This window comes from Bison bison, unplaced genomic scaffold (assembly GCF_000754665.1).
Source record: "Bison bison bison isolate TAMUID 2011002044 unplaced genomic scaffold, Bison_UMD1.0 scf7180017864186, whole genome shotgun sequence".
NCBI classification, from domain to species: Eukaryota; Metazoa; Chordata; class Mammalia; order Artiodactyla; family Bovidae; genus Bison; species Bison bison.
In genome coordinates, this window is record NW_011494758.1 from 120,136 (window position 1) to 125,243 (window position 5,108).

The window sequence follows — 5,108 nt, forward strand, 5'->3', positions numbered from 1 at the left end:
CACCACTGGGGGTGAGGGTACAGTTTTTGAGCCTTCATTCACTTTTGGAGGCCATAAATCACTTGTTGTGACATTTCTTGTTTCTTGCTTGTTGATATGGCAAGAGATATTTCCATTTCATGGCAAATAGATTCCATTTCATGGCAAATAGATGGGGAAACAATGGAAACAATGAGAGACTCATTTGAGGGGTTCCAAAATCACTGCAGATGGTAACTGCAGCCATGACATTAAAAGACGCTTGCTCCTTGGAAGGAAAGCTGTGACCAAACTAGACAGCACGTTAAAAAGCAGAGTCATTACTTTGCCAACAAAGAACCATCTAGTCAAAGCTATGGTTTTTCCAGTGGTCATGTATGGATGTGAGAGTTGGACTGTGAAGAAAGCTGAGTGCCGAAGAATTGATGCTTTTGAACTGTGGTATTGTAGAAGACTCTTGAGAGTCCCTTGGACTGCAAGGAGAACCAACCAGTCCATCCTTAAGCAAATCAGTCCTGAATATTCATTGGAAGGACTGAAGCTGAAGCTCCAATACTTTGGCCACCTGATGCAAAGAACTGACTCATTTGAAAAGACCCTGATGCTGGGAAAGATTAAAGGTGGGAGGAGAAAGGGATGGCAGAGGATGAGATGATTGGATGTCATTACCGACTCGATGGACATGAGTTTGAGTAAGCTCTGGGACTTGGTGATGGGCAGGGAACCCTGGCGTGCTGTGGTCCATGGTGTCACAGTGAGTCAGACACGACTGAGAGACTAAATTGAACTAAACTGATTTCCATTTCATACCTTCTAAACTGAAAGTATTCATTCCTTTTTTGAAAGTAACAAATTGAATTGTCTATTAGGAAGACCTTAGCCCACAGAAACACATAAAGTTGTGTTTATTCTTCCTAGAATTACAGAGGGTTTGGTGTTTAGGAACCCAAAGGCCTTTGTCCTTCTCGGGGTGGAGGTGGCAGTTCCCCCGACCGTCCCCACACCCCTGCCCTGCATACACATTCACCCAAATATACTCAGCAAGTATGGACCAAGGACATACTTCACTTCTTGTCACTTTCTTGCTAAGAAAAAAAAAGTCTAGGACTTCACTAGAATATAATACATATGAAATGATTTGAACATATAACGGCAGTTTGTACTGTTGACCTGGTACAAATAGGCCACCAGATACTTCTCCAGCAAAGATGGGTTTATTCGGAATCAGGAAAGAATTACAGTTCTTCAGGGTCTGCAGCAATGGTGAGTCACATGCAAGTCCCCGTACAGCAAGGGAAGGAGAATACTTCTACATATGGAAAGGAAACTGAGAGGGCTAAACAGAGTCCAGGATGTCACTAGCTACTGAGTCTTGCCAGAAGACTTCCTCCTTCTCTTCCTGGTCAGGCTCCACTACCGTCACAGGGTGTGAGAGCTCCCCCTGCTGGTCTCCTGGCTCTAATTGCAATTCCTGTTCATTAACTTTACAGCCGAGATCTAAGCGGGCTTCTTGAACTTGATAGCTGCTCTTTATGAGATATGAATACAATTGTGACTACCTCAGATGTGGTCTCTATTCCTTTCTGACTCTGTTTATTGTATTGTGCAGTGGTGAGGACACCACTGAGCGACTTCACTTTCACTTTTCACTTTCATGCGTTGGAGAAGGAAATGGCAACCCACTCCAGTGTTCTTGCCTGGAGACTCCCAAGAATGGGGGAGCCTGGTGGGCTGCCCTCTATGGGGTCGCACAGAGTCGGACACGACTGAAGTGACTTAGCAGCAGCAGAGGAGTGGGAAGAAGGAAAGGTTTTAAAGGTCTGAAAAGGCCTTCACTGTGCAGTCTTGCTGAAATTTCAAATATAGTAACAATAACAAACAATCATCATCACCCCATCATCATAAGAGCTAATAATTATTAAGCCCCTATTCAATGCCACTCATTGTGCCAAGTAGCTCATGTTCTCCTCCCAGAGCTATAAGTTAGATGATATCATCACACCCATTTCCGGACATCGCCAGAGTCAAAGCCAAACTATTCCAACTTGCACCTCCCCCCTTATCACCAAAGAAGAGGAAAAATGTTTGGTACATTTTTGTTTTTATTTTGGAGGCACTGTCTTTCACATTTAAGTATGCTCCTCTGACCCAGTCACTGAGTAGCCCAAATGACTGTCAGTTCTGAGGGAGGCCCGGGGCAAGAGGCCACTCTGCAACGAGTCCAAGTTGCCATAGAAGCTGCTCAACTGTGTGAGGGGTACGATCCAGAAGATCTGATGTTGCCTGAAGTGACTGTGGCAAATAAGAATGTTGCATGGGGCATCAGAGGAGCCAGGAAAGGAGAATTACAACACAGGATCCTAAGAGTTTAGAGCAACACTATATACCCTCTTCTGGAGATAGCTCTTCAGGTAACTCTTTTTCTTTTGAGAAGTAGCATCAAAGTTGTTACATGGTCTTACTGGAAATCAAATGCTTAACTTTGGGACATCAAGTGACCACACAATCTGAACTTCTCCTCATGAAGTGAAAGTGGAACTTAGTCATTCGGTCATGTTGAACTCTTTGTGACCCCATAGACTGTAGCCCACCAGGCTCCTCTGCCCATGGAGTTTTCCAGGGAACAATGCTAGAATGGGTTGCCATTTCCTACTACAGAGGATCTTCCCGACCCAGGGATCAAACCTGCATCTCCAGCATTGCAGGCAGTTTCTTTACCATCTGAGCCACCTGATGTTGTATAATCATACTGTGTATCCTTAAGAGGAGAAAAAAAAAAAAAAAAGACTGGATTCAAGCAGACATAAGTAGGATGTATGAACAGGTAGCTCAGGTTGCTATGGCAGCAACTTTTGCCTCATTTTCTCCTCTCTCTCAGTCTACACCTACAGCTTCATGTTGAGTTCCTTATAACTAGTTAACTAAAGAAGAAAAACTAGTGCGTGTTTCATGATGACTTTGCACAAAATGCTGAAATTAATTGGAAGTGAACCACTATAGCATTACAACCCCAATTAGGATTGTTCTTGAAAGAAAATGATGAAGGGAATCCTTCCAAGGGGCAGAACTTCAAGCATTATATATGGTCATCTTCTCAGTCAGTCTGACTTTAAACCAAATGAATTCTGATTGATTTATCCTTACAGTTGAGGCTCAAGGAGCTCGCCTCCATGGGGCAGGAAGTGCAGCTTTTAACTAGGAAGATAGAACCAGCCCTGAAGATGAGACACAGTCAGTTTCCAGAGTACAATTCTGGGTAAGAAGCAAGCTGAGAGTTCTCTGCACCAGCAAACAGGGCACACAGAAAGACTCCCATTGTCCTTGAGGTTGTAAAGAAACTTACATACTATAAGAGAAGGCAGATTCTATACCAATAAATGATATGTAAATAAGATAATTTCAGACTGCGGGACTTTCTATGAAAGAAACAAAATAGAAATCAAAATATGTGGGCAAATAGACTGAAACCAATAGCAACAAAAATAGCTGCTATTTGAATGTTTAGTAAATTTCAGACATAGTTCCAAGCCCTTTGAATATGTTAACTCATTTAATCATCACAAAATCTTATGAGAAAATAAATTAATCTCATTTTAATATGAGGAAACTGAAGAATAAGAAAGTGGAGTGTCTTGTCCAAGGACACAGGTCACCGGTGGAGGCATCTGCCTGGTTTCAGAGGCAGATTAGTGTCGAAGTTCCCACAGCATCCCAGTTTCTGATGCCAGTTTGTTTTCTAAAAGTAATTGTTTTTTTAAATAATAATTCCCCATTTCTATTTAAGGTCACATAACTTGGTCCATGCTCCCTGATCTGAAAAGAGTGCTGTCAATATTTTATGAATAAAAGAGCAATTTCTACTTTCAGTAGATTGAAACCTGTGTAGAGAACAAGGCTCTTCTCTTTACCATATTAGTGTTAGGGGACTTTCTTTCGATCATGGGTTGAAGGACAAAAAATTGTAGGTAGAAATATTTAAGGCATCTGCTTAATCTGAAGCTGAAACTAAATGACAGGGTTAGATATTGAAAGCAGAGGTTGATCACAAGAATACTACTTTATTCTGGACATGATCATGGATTTATCTGTAAGATTCTCTTTGCTTTCAAGACCCATCTCAATTGCCAAACCCCGGGAGACTGATGGCAATGTTCCATCAATAGCCCCCTGTGTAACCTGCCCTTCCCTTTGCAGAGCTCTTACTCCCCCCTCATTAGCATTTCTCAGCAGGTAGGGTTATCTTTTAGGGCAGACAGACAGACCCTGGTCGCACAGAATGACAGGCAAGAGACTAGAGTACAGATGGGTATAACCACAGTGCTCCCTTGGCCTCAAGTGATGGGAGCCACACTCTTGTAGCATTAGAGAGAAGGGGCTTGGATATCTTGGATAGATATTTATGACTCTTCTTGTTTACTGACAAAGAGAGCTAACCTTGCCTGGAAATCATAAAGCAAGAACAGAAGTTGTAGATTTTTTTTTCTTCTTCTTCTTCTTCCTGGAACTATCAAAGAAAAGAACCAGACACTTGCACAGAATTGCTCATTTTCCAATCTTTTCAACTTGCAAACTACTGAGAACTTTCTCAGCAACCTACTAACCACTACTTCTTCCTTTTGTGCTTACTTCCCTCTGTTCCTTTTTTACCCCTCACACCATATGTAAAGCAGTCCTGTCCTAGTTGAAGGGCTGAAGAAATAGCAGTTGTTAAACATTAATTATTCATCAGTAGAGAAGAGGGAACTTCCTTTAATCCAAGGGAGAGAGAGAAGAATTTACAATTGTCAGGGAGGGTAATTTGCAAATATGATTTCATCTATTAAAAGGACAGTACAGGGAGGAAATTAAAATGCCAAAGGGATCTGTGAGAGGCTATTGCATTGTAAGTTATAATCCTTGATATGAATGTGTTTTTATTCATGAACAAGTCACTGCTTTTGGTTTGCGTATTAAGAGTATGTCCCCCTGTAAGTGCATAGCACAGGCTAAAGTGGATGCTTTAATATATATTCCACCATACTTTCTTTTGGAAAAATGAAGCTGTTCTCTAGATGGAATAACCCAAAGATTATGGTTCTTTTAGGGCTTCCCAGGAGGTGTTAGTGGTTAAAAAAAAAAAAAAAAAACCT